The sequence below is a fragment of the Podarcis cretensis genome (assembly GCF_951804945.1).
Source record: "Podarcis cretensis genome assembly, chromosome: 1".
NCBI lineage: Eukaryota > Metazoa > Chordata > Lepidosauria > Squamata > Lacertidae > Podarcis > Podarcis cretensis.
This window is the reverse complement of record NC_137170.1, coordinates 62160566-62178463: the sequence shown is the minus strand read 5'-3', so window position 1 is coordinate 62178463 and position 17898 is coordinate 62160566. Positions and strand designations below refer to the sequence as shown.

The window sequence follows — 17898 nt, the reverse complement described above, 5'->3', positions numbered from 1 at the left end:
ACTAGTATTTTTTATTTTATTTTTGAAAGACAATGACATACTGCCAATTGGATGCTGCAGTGCTCAGCTAGAAGCATAGAAAACCAGCCTGTGTAGGAAGTTATTTAATGTCACACTAGGACAGTAAAATTTAGTTGAAACGCATAAAACACAAACATGCAAAATTATTCTAAACTTCAGAATACAGATTATCAAGCCTAAAGACACAATGTATCCTGACACTAAAACCTGACACATTTAGCTCTTCACACCAGTAACTCTCTAAAACAGTTCAATCAAAAACTAAGCTTCTAGGTCTCAAAATCAATTGAAAACTAACATTTCAGAATTAAAATCCACTTGAATTAAGTCCCTATAACATTCATGGCACATGTGTATCCTTCCCATTCTCCTGACACTTGACAAATCCTTCAGCGCTCTTTCATTTCATTGTTTCATTTCCTTTTGCTACATTACTCCTGCCCTGTGATGTTTTCGGTAACAAGAATATTTAAAAGGCCAGAAATGCTGGGTACCTAGGTTGTTCGAAGCAGTACACAAACCCAGGACTAACACAAAAATTTGTATACCAGTAGTATATAAAATCCAAGAGTCTCAAGGGAAGCCCAACATAGAAGACGTTACAGTAGTCCAATAGTGGAGTCTGTGTTGCATGAATCATGGTGGCCAGAACATTCAAGTCTCCCATTACTGCATTTCCTCCTTTGATGTTTTCTTGATTTCATTCTCTATCTCAGCTTTATTTGCATAAGTATACCTGAAGTTTTCTTAAAGTATACCGTATGTGCAAAGCAGTTTTTTATTTCTTTATTAAAATATTTCTATCCTGGCAATCTGCCCAGAATAGCATTCAGGGTGGGTCAGAAAATGTGTAACAATGCAATCCTAAACATGTCTACTCAGAAGAAAACCCTACTGAATTCAATGGGGTTCACTCCCAGGTAAAAAAATACAGTATCAATCAACAGCAATAATCAATATAAGAGATGGGATTTAGAAATGAAACGCAAAACATTGGCAGTAATAAACAGAAGACCAGTGAAAGAACAAGGGTTTTTCGCTGCCACCTAGGACAAACAAGATGACATGGCAACTAGGGATTCCTTTCCAGGGCATAAAATTCCAGTTATTGTGTCATCTCACACATGTAAAGAGATAATCTAATCTTTCCTATTTTGTTTGATTGAGTAAAGACTGGACTAGAGGTTTATGGCTTTCAAATAAATTGAAACCATTACATCTTTTTATCCCTTCAGCATCTACATGCTGTTAGCTTTCAACCTCTTCTAAATCAATCCTTCATCCCCTTAGTAATGTGAAGGCTTTTCTCCAAGTACCTTTCAATAAATTAATTTTCAATCTTCTGATTGCATGATATGCTTTTGTCTGCAATGTGCTCTGAGCTCAGCATTAAATAACAATTTATAAAAAATATATACCAATTTGAAAGTGTTTCCAAATCTGGCCTTTAAAATGTAACAAATCACAAAAATTAACAACACAATTTTGCAGTATATACACCAACTTCAGAAGAACTGTACAAAATAAATCCAAACAGCACAGAGATATTGCAGTCAGATGTTCAGGAGCACTGTGAAGTGCACATGGTAGCATGTAATCTCTTAATCAAAGGAAAGCTGATTTGAATTTCTCATAATTAAAGTTATGTAATGTGTAATTTCCGACCACCTGCAATTCTGGGTCATAAAAACCTTTTGCTGTTTTAGAATGAGGTTAAAAGCATTCTACAATGTGCTAGTATCATAAAATTACTTTAAAGTCGGTATTAGCATCAACTTGAGAAAAACACATTTTTCAACAAAGGAAAAAGGAGGGGGGACTACTTTTGCTATAGGAAGGGAAATGAAGTTCACAAACTGAGCCTGAATTGCATAAAGAAAAAGGAATCATCCTATTAAACAGTGGAGGCTTGTTTGGTGGAGATAATTGTAGTGTGATGCCACTATTGCTGACAAGTGGCAAACCAAGGGAGAGGCAGCTCCATGCCCTCACCAGGGCGCAGCTTGGGAATGTCAGCTATGTCCAGTAGGGTTAGGCTGACACCGCCTTGCCATTCAATAGCAAGATGCCTACTCAGAACTGCACCAGCTTCACAGGCTGCTAAGTAACGCCTATTCATAAAGGCGTGAAGTGCTCCTTCATTTTGGTTGTTGCTCAGCAGCAACAGGCAACACATAGTGCCACTGCTGACAAATATGCTGTAGTGAAATTTGTTTTAAAATAATAAATGAGTTTTTCAGCCTTCAATCCTTGCCGATTCAAGCCCATCCCAAATGAAAATTTCCCAGAGTACTTTCATGTACGTAAATAATTTATATCTGTCCCATGGCTAGGATGCCTTAGATCTGCCTTTTACATGTATAGATGCGCTGTAACATTCTCATTCTGTTTTGGTTTCATACAGGCGGTAATCTTCGTAGTGTTTTTTAAGTCGCTTTTGCTTCCTTTTTGTAAAAAATAAAACAAAAAAATGACTATCGTAGGTAACAAATTGTAGTAGTGGTGGTAGTAGTAGTAGTTATTTTTTCACAATTTAGCATTGTGACTTCAGCCTTCTGTGCACAAATACCAGGCAGTAAATGCAAATTGATTTAATTGGGTTGAGTAGACAGGTATAAAATTGTACTACAGTGGTACCTCGGGTTACATACGCTTCAGGTTACATACGCTTCAGGTTACAGACTCCGCTAACCCAGAAATAGCTTCAGGTTAAGAACTTTGCTTCAGGATGAGAACAGAAATCGTGCTCCGGTGGCAGCAGGAGGCCCCATTAGCTAAAGTGGTGCTTCAGGTTAAGAACAGTTTCAGTTTAAGAACGGACCTCCAGAACGAATTAAGTACTTAACCCGAGGTACCACTGTATCAGACACTGATCCATCAGTGTGACAGGCACCTTACTGGTTATTCTTCTGCACTGCACTCAAGAGTGTGATAAAATTATGGCGCCCTCACACAATGACATCTAGCTCTATATTTCTGTTCCATCTGAACCAGGAGAGGCAGCTGAGGTGTGAGACTGGAGGTGGGGATATTAGGATTTTTATGCAGCCGATGCTGCTGGTGTGATTAGTATAAATCACATGAGATGTCTGAGAAGAGTGTGGGAACGGAAGACAGTCTTATCTCTTCCGTCTAAGCGTGTTATTGCAGCTGTACTTTCACTTTTGCTGTATGCAACAGTTGGTTGTCTGCCAGAGCTTGGAGAACACAGACGTGATTATGGATCTTCTGTATAGAATCTAAATAAAATGTAGTTTAGATCTACAGATTTTTCTTTCTTCTTGTTGTGTGATGCTAAAAGACTTGTGTGCACTTTTCAGATGAAAAGTGTCACGGAGAGGCACTCTGGAGATGAAGGGACTTGCCATTCCAGAGACGTGCCTACCGGGAGACGCTCAGAGGTGCCGGGGGGGGGGGGCGTTTCCCCTAGAGCGTTTTTCCAACAGGGGATGGGCTGGATATGGGCCAATTAACTGAAGGTGAATCCTGAAAAGACAGTGATGTTGTAGACACCAAGTTCTCAGGTCTGTTCTCAGCCTGCCATGGAAGGGTTTCACTCTCCTGGAAGGAGTAAGTTTGCAGCTTGGAGGTACTATTCAACACTGTCACTGGACGCTCAGATGGCCTTGGTGGCTACGAGTGCCTTTTTTTCAGCACCAGCTAGTTCAACAGCTATGGCCCTAGGTAGCTCACCAGATTAGGTCACAGATTCAGATTCTTCCTGGCTCATGCCTCAGATCCTCTTAAAACTTGCTTTGTTTTCTGCAATGCTTTGTTTACGTTTCAGTGTAGTTCACAAGAATGCATTGAAATGCAGAAATATGCCAAGAGAAAAAATACACAGAACTTGTTTACAAGTTGCTAGAGGTATGAAATTTGCCACTATGGCTATTGTTAACTTTCTTTTGAATAATTCAAAACAGGTCAGTAAATGAATAAAACGAAGTCACCTCAAAAGCTTGGCTTAATTCTAAATAAATTATTAGTAGCTAATAAGTGGAGCACATTTCACTGACAAATACTAAAACCTAGAATGACTAACTCCTGCCAATCTAGCAGTTCAAAAGCACGTCAAAATGCAAGTAGATAAATAGGTACCGCTACGGCGGGAAGGTACACGGTGTTTCCATGAGCTGCTCTGGTTCGCCAGAAGCGGCTTAGTCATGCTGGCCACATGACCCGGAAGCTGCACGCCGGCTCCCTCGGCCAATAAAGCGAGATGAGCGCCGCAACCCCAGAGTCGATCATGACTGGACCTAATGGTCAGGAGTCCCTTTACTTTTACTTTAGAATGACTAATGAACCATTTTTTAAATTTTATTTTAAGAAAGAGACAAGTCCTTGTGATTCAGTGATAGAAGCATATTTTGCTTTTGGGGCAACCCAAGTAAAATGTTTTATTCTGTGCTGAATGAATTTCCCTTAAGAGTCACCTCATTACAGCCTTGAAACAAATTATTTCCCTTCCCTTTCCACACCCCTAAGGCACCTATTTCTCTAGGGTTTTTTTTTAAAGCTCTTTTGTTTTGTTTTTATTCTGAAAGGAAAATAACTTCCCTTTTTTCCATATGAATCCATTCAGTAGCTTATGTTGTCTCTGTATGCATGTGCACGACTGCAATGTAACAACATAACTTAAACCTGTCGTTTAAAAAAATCTTCTGTCCATATGAATGAATAGAAATTGCTCATGCATTCCATTCTATATTGAAAGCTCCAAATACCTCAAAGGCATAAACAAAGATATTGCACAATAGGTTGTTGTTGTAAGGACTGTGTCCAAGACTGAGGATAGCTCTGTTAAAACAACAGAGTGTCCTTGATGGCTGAGCTTCCACATGACAATCTAAATGCTTAAAAAAAGCCGTATCAGTCTTCCATCAGTTTCAACAAGGATAGGCCCCGTTATGCAACATTTGAGATAACAGGGACTTTTCTCATCAACAAATATAACTGAGGAACATTCTGGAGCTTAACATCTGGTCATTCTAAAATATAAATAGCAGCATTTCTATTACACCTAGTGAAAGTCCTTCAGTTTAAATAGTATTTCCGAATCCTGTCAATACATTCCTTTGATAATTAAAAGTGCTAACGAGTCCTAGTAACCTAACTGACAGAGTCATGTGGTCTGATAAACAAATTAGAAGAAATCTTAAATATACTTCCCTGCACAACAGTGACAACTTCCATGTTACCAGGAACTAACATAATTACATTCTCTTGATAATGGAGGTGCTGTCACTTCTAATAGCTGCTTCTTCTCTAAGAGTTAGCACCAGCCAATGTGTCCTGAAGAAGCAAATTCACATGTCATGTCAACACATTGCAGTGCTTCCAGATGAGACAAGTGGCATTAGCAGAAGACAGCCCTGAAAGTAGTGATGGAAAGATGCCTTGATAAGTCGTGATTTCAGAGGCTTCAGAGAATGTTGCTGCAAAACGAATACAAACTCTTAGTGATTTTTGTAAAACTTACACTTGCACATTCAGATGCCATGCAAATAAATAGCAATCATAACAAAGTATATCACAGAATACTTTGTAATATTCCCATAGTACTTGCTCATTCCAATAGTATCCCTTGTGTACTGGTCAGCAATGGCATTTTACAGAAAGGAAACTGAAGCTGAGAGATACTGAGTACCAATATACCAGTAAGTCATATGCCTGTAAGAAAATCTGAACTCAGGACAAAATTCAACATACTGAATTGCAGTGTCTTCTGGAGGCCTAAAGGAGATGTTGTAAGTAACTGACACTACAACCCCACACAATGTTTACTCAACAGTAAATAACTGATCCAAACAGATTCCAACTCATTATCAGTCTTACACAGATACTCACATCTTGGACTATGGTGAATACCCTGATGAAGATGCTGACCCTGTGAAAAAGGTCAACCATGGGAAGCTGTGAAAAAAGCATCCGCTATCATTCTTCAATGCTGTGGAGGGCAATGGTGCTCCAGCCACTACTACCAAAATGCAGGATAGTGATAATGCTAAGGTAAAGTAAAGGTACCCCTGCCCGTACGGGCCAGTCTTGCCAGACTCTGGGGTTGGTGCGCCCATCTCACTCAAGAGGCCAGGGGCCAGCGCTGTCCAGAGACACTTCCGGGTCACGTGGCCAGCGTGACATCGCTGCTCTGGCCAGAGCCAGAGCCGCACACGGAAACGCCGTTTACCTTCCCGCTAGTAAGCGGTCCCTATTTATCTACTTGCACCCGGGGGTGCTTTCGAACTGCTAGGTTGGCAGGCGCTGGGACCGAACGACGGGAGCACACCCCGCCGCAGGGATTCGAACCGCCGACCTTTCGATCGGCAAGCCCTAGGCACTGAGGCTTTTACCCACAGCGCCACCTGCGTCCCTAGTGATAATGCTACATCTTGGCTATTTATACACATCGGTGTAGCCAAGGGAGATCCAGGGAGGCAGCTGCCTCCCCCCAATCAATAAAAATAAATACAAATGAATACAAATCTGAAGTTCTCCCCCTAATAAAAGCCTGCCACCTGATAAAAGCCACTGCCCCCCCCCCAAACAAAAATCCTGGCTACACCCACGTTTATACATGTTATTCAATTTCTCTTGTTTTATTCTTTTGCTGCTAAAGACTATATTAAAAAATTGTCTGTAATGATGTACAGCCGTGGATATTCACCTTTAAACTGAGAAAATATAAAACAAATAAATCCCTTCTCTAATAACTTGATGCTGTAACAGATGTACAATAATGGATTTTTTTTCCCTGCTAGAAACTCTGCACTTTGTATCAGTTTATGAGCTGCAGTTTAACAGAAAGGTGAAAGGCAAGGGGATACAAATGTGAAAATGACTGATATGAAAAAAGATATTATTTATCTTCCAAATGCTCAGATTAAAAAGCTATTATTTTTATTACTCAAAATTATTCCAAAGCAAACACGCAAACAATTAAATTTGATACATCACATTCAAAGAGCTACAGCTTCTGAGAAGAAGTTATCAATAGAAATTCTATTCTCAGAATTTTAATAGGAATGTTTCAATCTTACATTTAAAACATTTAAAACATTCAAAACTTGCTTAAAATCTAATTCTCAAAAGTAAAAGCCAATATAAGATAAACCCACATTATTAAGCAAATGTACTTGCTTTGAGGATATGGATTCAGCCCTTTTTTGCATATAGATTAATGCCACTAAGAACTTTCTCACAAGGGCTACTTCTTGAAAGCAATTTGTTTTCTTGGAGGGTAAGGCTATCAACAGCTACCAGTCACAATAACTATGTTCTACCCTCTACTGTCAGAAGCATGCCTCTGAAGACCAGTTGCTGAGATTCAGAAGTGGACAAAATGTTGTACTCTGGTTCTGCTTGCAGGCTTCCCACATCTGATTGGCCAGTATAAGAACAGGATGCTGGACCAGATGGGTCATTGACCTGATCCAGCAGGCTCATCTTACGTTCTGAGGTGCACATACATCACAATTATTTCAAAATATCTTACATATTAAGGCTGTAACCTTATGTCTAAAAAAAGGGTAAAGGACACCTGACAGTTAAGTCCAGTCTCAAACGACTCTGGGGTTGTGGCACTCATCTCGCTTTACTGGCCAAGGGAGCCAACGTTTGTCCGCAGACAGTTTTTCCGGGTCATGTGGCCAGAATGACTAAGCTGCTTCTGGCAAAACCAGAGCAGTGCACAGAAATGGCATTTACCTTCCCACTGGAGTGGTACCTATTTATCTACTTGCACTTTTTTGACGTGCTTTCGAACTGCTAGGTTGGCAGGAGCTGGGACCAAACAACGGGAGCTCACCCCGTCACGGGGATTTGAACTGCCAACCTTCCAATCGGCAAGCCCAAGGCTCAGTGGTTTACACCACAGCGCCACCCGTGTCCTTTGGCCTTATGCCTAAAAGGTAAAGGGACCCCTGACCATTAGGTCCAGTAGTGAACAACTCTGGGGTTGCGGCGCTCATCTTGCTCTATAGGCTGAGGGAGCCGGCGTCTGTCTGCAGACAGCTTCCAGGTCATGTGGCCAGCATGACTAAGCCGCTTCTGGCGAACCAGAGCAGCGCACGGAAATGCCGTTTACCTTCCCACCGGAGCGGTACCTATTTATCTACTTGCACTTTGACGTGCTTTCGAACTGCTAGGTTGGCAGGAGCAGGGACCGAGCAATGGGAGCTCACTCCACCGCGGGGATTCGAACTGCCGACCTTCTGATCGGCAAGTCCTAGGCTCCGTGGTTTAACCCACAGCACCACCCGCGTCCCAGGCCTTATGCCTACTTACCTGCAAACATACCACCATTGGAGACAGTGAACCTTAACTTCTCACTGAGCTGTAAAAATCAAATCATGCAAGTCACTAAAGGGGTGGGGAAGAACGTGTATCTGATCCTTCTGTTGTTATCAAATGCATGTACTTTAAAGATGGAAGCCTTAATATATACATGTTTGTGCATCCTTCCTGACATATTTTTTGTGCATTTTATACATGGTATCTGTACTTGGACACAAAACAGTTTGAAGAACTGGCCTTTTAAGATGTGTGTGAAAGAAGATACTGTCATTCAATTTCAAGTACTTTCAGGATACTGAAAAAGAGCTACTGCCTTACTACTTTATTATTCAACATTACTCAAAATTTTAAGCTACCTTTATTTATACAACTGCTAACACAGATCTATCATCTCACCATTTTTAAGTGCCCCTTTTTATCACAGTGAAGAACTTACTAGGGTTGCCATATTTTTTGAGGAAACCTAACCCCCAAAAAGTGATTTTAAGCTTTTTGAGCTGTTTCCGCTGCTTTTTCCATTGCATTGCCATACAGGTTTCCCCTGACATTTTGCCGCTTCAGCAAACTTTTCCCCAATGCCATTTTTACACCCAAAAACCAGGACAAGTCAGGAATTTTCCTGATGTATTGTAAGCCTAGAACTTATGATTTGTCAGTAATGAAATTCAGTCTTATCTCTGTGTGCTCCCTTTACAAGGAATACTTTACCATCGCAAATAGTCAGGCATCACAGCTCAAAACCAAACTGATTTGACAATGGCAACAAGTAAGTGGTGACTCAAAGCAAACTATTGATTGGAGAAGGAGCTTTTTAGTGCTGTTCAGGACTTGTAGCGTGGTGGGAAAATGAAAGAGTGTATTGTTATGTGTGTTCCAATTCCCCATGCAATTAGAAATAGTAGGGTGCAATGCTTACCTGGCTTTCTTTTGCTTCGGAAGTTGGTCCCAGGAAACATATGACGCTTTGCAATATTTGTGCTTATTTACAAATATACAGCTAAGAATAGGTGACGGTACAGCTTTAGACACTGATACTAACAGATGTCCCAGAATCCGGTGTCCCACCATTAGATCTCCAGGGTAATAGCCAATACTCCCAAAATGTTGTTAGCTTTTTCCAGATGCGTAAAATCCAGTATTCTGGAATCTAGACTGCCTCTAAATATCTAGACTGCCTCTAAATCTGTCGGTCCATTGCCCTTTTCACACAGAGATTCCTTCCTCACATTGCCTCCATGGGTATTATTGGGTGATTGTTATTGTTTTTATTTTATATATTATGATCTTTTCTTTTAACCGCCCTGAGATCTCTGGGTATAGGGTGGTATATAAAACAAAAAGAATGAATGAATGATTAAATAAAAAGGGGAAAGAGCCATCATTGCTTCAGATTCTTCCTCAGGCATTGTTAAAGCCAACATCCCAGTCTTCGGAATGAAGGCTAAACTTATCCAACCAGTTTGACCCACTTTATCTGTCCTCCTTTTACAATCACTGAATCCAACCAATTCTGTTTCTCTTACCTACCAGAATCAGGTAGGTGTCTGGAAGCAGTAACAAACTAGATTGTGGGTTGTTGGTTCTTGGATCTGGGAATTGAGCAGATACCTATTCTGGATGGGGTTGCACTCCTCTAGAAGGAACACTTGGATCTGGCAGAAGTACAGGTAGATAGATTTGAGGTATTGCTTGGTCAGGTGTTGATACTGGAGATTCAGGTGGCCTCAATGGCTCAGAGTGTCTATTTCTAGCTCTGGCTGGTTAAAACTATGGCCATTCCTGGATCATGACAGACTAGCTACTGTAATCTATGCTTATGTAACCTTCTGGTTAGATTACTGTAACTTGTTTTACACAGGGCATGAAGGCTGTTCAGATGCTGCACCTAGTGCATAATGCAGCTCTGAAGACATTAGGAGATCCTGTTTGGTGAGCATATTTACACCAATCTAGAAGAACTTGAATTGGCTTTCTGTATTCTACTGAGCCAAATTTAAAGTGTTATAAATCCCTAGACTACTTGGAGTCCAGTTATCTAAAGGAATCTCTCTCCTTTATCAGTCTCTCTACCTGCCTCTCCTGTATCCCTGTGTGTAAATACAGCTTTTCTCAAAAAGTGAAATCACTTAGGTACAAAATTTGTTATTATTTATTAGATTTGTATACCACCCTTCACCCAAAGATCACAGGGCAGCTCACAACAACAAAAACGCAAAATGAGAACGCAAAATACATAATAAAACAAAAACAAAACAATAACCCCTCTCCCACAAATACATTTAAAAAGCCATAGAATGCTCGATTAGCCAAAGGTCTATGGAGATTACAATGTTCTGTGACATTTGCATAAACACTGAACAATTTTGTTCTAAGCACATAGTATGCTGGCATTTTATGAGGAAATCTGCATACTTTAGATATTTAATTGGACACTATTTACACCTTTCCAAAATATGTTATGTTATTTATTTAAATTATTTATTTATAAGCCACTCTTAATTGTTTGCGCAAATCCAAAGCGAATTATACCTTTGTTAATGCAAGTCTTTTCTTTGGTATTATTGCTAAAACTTTTTTTTTTTTTTTTACCTTTCTAAAACACATTCTAGCACTTTATCAATACCTTACATTTCAGCCAACCAACAGCACATAAAGATGAATATCTGGCCCTAAGGATAGCACCATTTTAAGAATATCAAGGACAGCTTGCATTTTAAATTCCATGTGTGTGATCACAAACAGAGATCTTCTTCCACAGAAAGAAACAAATCAAAGAACTGAGAATCCATTGCCAAAGGCTAAAATCAATAATTCCACCCTCATTCTCTTTAAAAAATAGTTTCTCAGTCACTGTTTCAGAACAGAAACCAGATGCAAAAGATAGACTGTACCCAAATACACCCATGCAACTTTTTAATGATATCGTTAAGATAATCTTTGACTAGAAATGGACAAAACAAACAAATATTTTGATTTTTCTTCTACATAACAAACATTATGGTCCCTGCACTGCATCTTTAGCAGACACACTAGAGGACAATGAAACTCACTATGTGAAGGTCAACTCAAGAGTTAACACCCTGAGTAGTGATGAAGTATGGGGGCAGGGTGGTGGGGAGAGAGGTGATGCCACTGGAGTGCCAATCCCAACTGGGAGTATAACATACAGCTCAGAGCACAAACTATATATATTTCCTTTCTTTATTAGTGTGATGAAAAGCTCCACTCTTCTGCTGCTTAAACAACTGCTATGTCTGCCAGAGCTTCTCTCTTCCCATACAGCCTGAATATATACATAAGTACCTGGCACAAAAAAAGTATCTCCTCAGATTTAGTTCCCTTAAAGCTTTTCCCCTGGGTAAACAGGGTGTTAAGTACTGTTGTTCTGATATGTGCAGTACCAGGAGAACACCAAGATCCTTTCTGATTGGCTGCTTTCCCTCCCATCTGTTAATCATAGCCACTCACAGGATCTGCAGCACTCACATGCCTATTATATACAAAGTAATCTAGAATTTCAAAGCATCTTTGAATCTATTAGCACTTATCATTAAATCAGAAATAACAGATCATTAAGTGACCAAATTGAGACTTAATGTCACAGCATTATTCTAAAATTGGTCACTTACATCAGATCTATTATGTCAGATCTAATGAGAAAATATGAACACACTTTGTATAATTGCTTAAGTATGCAGTTTTACACAGAAAGGTAAGTCCACAGTGCCTATTCAGGTCTACTTGCCTTTTCTTTTACAACTGCTAGGGTTAATAATGGCCATAAAATTTTCCAGGCATTTAAAAAAAAAAAATCCAGGCTACCTGATTTGATTATTTTCTTTAGCAACAGATCTTATAAGTCTACTGTGAAATCTACACTGGCTCAATAATTGGCAATACCTTAACTGTCTTCAGCGTACAGCTGTATAGATGCATATATGTGGAGAAGGAGTTCTACAATTTAAGGGCTGTTACAGAGGAAGCCCTCTCCTGGGCCATTATTCCCCACACTTCTGAGGGTGGCGGATCAACCAAGAGAGTCCCTTCTGTCAAGCTGAATACCCTAGGGTCTGTAGGAGTAGAAGTAGACATTTGGGGCCTAAGTTGTTTAGGGCTTTAAACACCATGTGAGCATCTTGAATCAGTCCTGGGAACTATCTGGCAACCATCTATATGAAACCATTGGTAGCAGTCATTGTGGGGTTATGAGTTGAAGTGTTACTGGTATTCTGAAGACACCCAGCTCAATATCTCATTTACATCAAGATAAGGTCAGGCTGTGCAGGTGTTTAACTCTGTTAGGAATCAGCAATGGGCTGATGGCATCCAGTTGAACAGAAGATGAATCCAGGCAAGAGGAGCTGTGGATTGCTGTTTCCTAGCCTCCAGAATTAGGGGAATGGTCTATTCTGAGTAGTTTTGCACTTCTCTTGAAGAATCAGGAGTGTGTTTGATGCTGGGCTCTACTTTGTTGCTGGAGACCCAAGTGGGCACGGTGGCAGAGAGTTGCTTATTCCCAGCTAGTATACCAGCTGTTGGACAAGGAAGTCTACCAGCCACAGCAATCCATGCCTTAGAACCTCTCAGTTAGAATACTAAATACACTCTATCTGGGGCTTCCCTTCAAGACAGCTTGGAAATTGCAGCTGGAAGATATGTTCTGGCCACCTATTCATTAAAACATGAAATGCAAAGTGATATCTTTGACATATAAATCCCTATATGGCTTAGGACCCAACTATCTGAAGGCACATCTCAGATAGCAGTACTGTCTCTGACGGAACCACCAGAGAGGCCCTTTGAGTTGCAATGAAGTCTAGCTTGTGATAGGGCATTCCTATTCCATCTCTCTCACACACAAAAACACACACAATGGTGCTCTGCACATGTGTAATGACACACTTTCCTAAATAACTGCTGAACAAGTCCTGTTCTGATAAAAACAGCAAGGTTAAAAACTGCAGCCCTAGCAACTGAATATCTTACAAGATGCCAGTATAGCCAAGATAGATATGGTGGTGAAAATGTCATTGTATGTAACATGCCTACCTTCCTTCTTAAAAAAACAACAACCTGTGTACAGTGGTACCTCAGGTTACATACGCTTCAGGTTACAGACTCCGCTAACCCAGAAATAGTACCTCGGGTTAAGTACTTTGCTTCAGGATGAGAACAGAAATAATGCTCCGGCAGCGTGGCAGCAGCAGGAGGCCCCATTAGCTAAAGTGGTGCTTCAGGTTAAGCACAGTTTCAGGTTAAGAACGGACCTCTGGAATGAATTAAGTACTTAACCCGAGGTACCACTGTATTCTGAATCATGCTGCATTATAAAGCCAGTATGTACTACCTCCCTTTGAAGCTTGTACAATATGCTTAGGAAAGAGCAGGATTCTGTTTCTAGGCAGATTAGAAGTAGGAATGAAATTCAGGAATTTTAATCACTCTTGAGAAAAAGCTGCTTTTAAAACATAGAGAGATTCTTTTTCTCAAAAAACTATTTTAAAGCCAGAGTACCTTCTTGGATTCCACATCCAGCATTCTACCTCTTGCTCAGCACTGTGCCTAAAGGTATAATCTACCACTATATCACCTCATTCACAGGCAGTAATCCTATTTTTCTGGTGACTTGGGATTTGAGATAGCAAGTATTTTAACAAAACAAGTTTATTTTCTGTCAAACAGCTGTTTACATTAACTCAGATGTCAGCTTGAGGGGAAAATAATATTTAGGTAGCTATTTTTAAAACTTTTTTAAAAAGTAACGTATAATTTAATACTATTCAAGAGCAATTCCTCACTCTCCTATAGACCACATTCAAAGGTCTTGTGTTTTCGTTTGTTTTTTTTGTATACGTATCAACAACAAATTAAGAAAAGGGGCACAATACTTTTAAAATTGAGGTGTTTTTTCAAGAAATGCTTTCAGCAAATTAATATAAAAAAGGAAGCCTGTGATTTTGCACTGCCTGTGCAACTTTATTGTGGCCACAGGCATATGATGTCTGAGGCCAGTGAAGGGAGAACCGAGAAAATAAACATAGGATATTGGTATTGGGTTGAATTAGGCCACAACTTTATTGATTACAGGTAAGAGTAGTTTTGGCTAAGACACTGAGCATGTATCCAGCATTAGGCAGCCCACCTGCTGCCCAATAGATAGGAACCCAGTGGGGTTGACCCTGTCCTGGGGAGATGCCCCTGACATGGACTGGGGCCCATGACCTCACACAGGGCACCATTGGGAGAGGTGTTTTGGCCCTTCAGTCCCTGTGTGGACTCCTGGACACTCCTCCTAGACTCCTTTAATAGGATACACATGTGACTAAGGATCCAGCCCAATGCCTTATCTGCCAAAGTTGTGAGAGTTGCTATGAAGTAGGCAAAAACCTGCAAACTGGCCAATTTGCTTGCAGGAGCAGATTCCTCACTGGTTTCAAATACAGAACCATGTAAACCATAGCAAGGTCCTTACGCCAACCTAAATAGTAGCTCCAGTTCCCATGAATGGAATACTGCTTACTCCAACTGGGAAAAGTGGGAGGTCGTATTTGCTGGCTCCTCCTTTCCCCTGCAGCCCCCTGTACCCCCTGAAAATCAGCTCCAGGAGGTTACAGGATTCCCCAGAACACTGCAGGAGGTGGCCCAAAAGGCTGCAGGGAGAACCACCTTCCTCACTGTTTCTTTAGCAGGAGTCTCCATTGGATTGCAGATATTTCTGTAAACATAAGAAAGCTTTCTGTTTACAGATATGCAGCTCTGGATCCAGCCCAATGTTATCTATAGTCTTAAAATATGTTAATGAACTAAGTGTATATTCATAGGAATATCTCTTTTAATTTAATCATTACATATTGCATTTCATATTTGTTTCCAACAGAAAGAAAAAAGGAAAAGAAAGGTGAAATAGTGCTGAAAGATTACATCAGGCATAGGCAAACTCGGCCCTCCAGACGTTTTGGGACTACAATTTCCATCATTCCAGTGGTCAGGGATGATGGGAATTGTAGTCTCAAAACATCTGGAGGGCCAAGTTTGCCTATGCCTGGATTACATAATACTTGTTTGTTAACTGGACAGTCATTCCCATCAACTGCCAAAACCTTAGTCAGCAAAAGGTTACTGGTACAGTTTAAATAAATGGATACATTTCAATCTCAGATTCAAATGTGGACTGATTTAAAGTAAATTCAGTTTGATAATATGAAATGTTATAGTTATAAACAATCCCTACAAAAAAAAGAATTCTACAATACGGTAGGAGGCTCTCTGTAGGACAGGAAACAAAGTATTGAGAACTTTTGCTACATAGTCTGCTGACATACAAAGATAGTCACATTTCGATTCTCTCTTTTTTTTTTTTACACTGTCCTACTCATATTTTTCCAAAGTAGGGGCCTTGCCTACTGACTCTGAAAGTAATATCTAATGCAATTTCGAAGTTCAATTCACAAGCTAACATTCAATGAACCTGTCACCTCTTGCAGATATTCATGCTCCTGTTATGGAAAGTATCATAATAAGTCTTAGGTAACTTAATTTGATTTAACTGTGTCCTAGTGACTCAGCCTTACACCCTGAGGTTTATTTTTTTATTATTAAAAAATCCTACCTATTAGATTTGATTCCACAGCTTATATTTAATGCCTGTGTGAGGAAAAGGTATTCTTTAGTGCCCAATTATATTTTAAATGTATTCTTTTGTGAGAATTTCTCATGCCTATAGCAGATTTTGCACTACTGAAAATAGCTAAGTTTTGTGTTGAGTACAATCAAGCTGAAGTCGTGCACTCTGATATCCCACTGAGAGTTAAGCATGTACTTCACTTCTCACTGAAAACGACAGAACTAAAAAGTGCTCAGCTTTGGCTGGATTATGCTCATTGTGTTCTCAACTTAATTTTCAATTACTGTAGTTAGGGCTCTCATATGTTCACTTAAAATATCCTGGCATACCTGAACCTTGAAGAAGAGCATAAAGGTCTCAGAACAGCTGGAACTAATTTCTGACTAACGACAAGCTGACACTTAAAACAAGGAAGAAACTTCAAAGGTTTGTGTATGCCAAACTCTGGAACATACACTGTACTGGAGATGAAATAATAGCTGCAAATTACACAGAATAAATTTGGGGGGAGAGAATTGTTATAATTATACTATAGATCAACAACTTCTGAACTGGGATGGGCCCATAATATTATTTTAATATTTTGTATAACATAATACAGTATGTAAATAGAAAATATTATTTACTACAAAATATCGCTTTTTAGTCTATTATCAGGCCTTTACCTAGAACCAAGTTTGTTTGTTATTTCAAAGTTTGTGTGATAACTGAGAGTTTTCTCCCATCAATATGTTTTGTGTTATTTAATGTTACTTGATTCATGGAATGAATTCTGGTTCCTAAAACAGGAAGGAAACACAGGCAATTATGCCCAAAGATTGCAGTTTCAAGATAACAAGCCACTTAAGTAAAGTTCATCCATGCAGCTCATAATACTTTGATTCATTTGGGGGTTTGGTGAATCCTGATTCCACTGTGGATTTGATCTGAAGTTGGACAGGAAGGAGAGCCTTCCCAGTGCCATCCTGTAACCTGGACAAAAGAGAATGAAGAAAGGCCCTGAATGAGCCTTTTGAAGTATTGGGGTGACATACTGGGAGGAATTCAACATCACACTAAGGTAACTGTTCTATTGGGGCAAGCATTTCAGCTCCTTCCCTCCCCACACCTGTTGTTCTGGGGTTTCTCCTAACACCCAACCCTGAGCTATTTTGGGGGTACATGGGGTATGCATGGGGGGCAGGGACAGGGGAGAACTCCCTGACAGAGCTTGTTAGTTGAATTCAGTACAGAAGGCATTATTTGTAATAAAGTGCAAATAACATAGGGAATTTTGGTTATTCCATCCATATCCAACAATCAGTAAAACTTATAAGCTAGTCAAATGATGTTTAAGAATGAATAGGAACCATGTGAGAAGGGGCAATTTCAGAATTGCATGATTATAACAGGAAGTTACCGGTAGTTGCTTGTCTGGTTTGCTTGTTTGCAGGGGATCTTCAGGTCCGTTTTTGACTGTAATAGTACATTTAGAAACAATAATTTTGGAGCATCTTTGAAGATACTCAGAAGAGGGCCCCTTAAGGAATGCAAAATGATATTGATGATGATGCCAGGCATCTTCAGGGATCCTCTGGGGGTGGCACTTGGCTTTGCAAGTTCCAGAAAAAGTAATACTGGGTAAGTGTGCTGCACCAGTATCCTTAATTACAAGCTAGTCAATAACTACTTTTGATGGTCATGGTATGGAAGAAACACAGATATCCTATGGCCATCTAGGCCACTCTTCAAAAATATTAAAGATTATTCCTGCGTGCCTTTCAGATGTTGACCCATCACTGCAAAAAGAACTGGCATCAGGATAGTGATGTATTAATTAACTGGTAATAATTTATCAATACAGGTCATTGAACAAAGCTTTGTACTTAATTTTTCCAACTGTTCATCACACCATCTTCTTAAACTGGATTGAAAGCTTTATGCATGATTTTCAGTAGCATTTGCAACTTTTAATTTACATT

The 17898-nt window shown here is 39.9% G+C and overlaps 1 protein-coding gene across 4 annotated transcripts in view; it reads right to left on the bottom strand.

The window, feature by feature from the left end:
• NELL1 (neural EGFL like 1) overlaps window positions 1-17898 on the bottom strand; it is a 372071-nt gene that overhangs the window by 181184 nt on the left and 172989 nt on the right. The window lies entirely within an intron of this gene.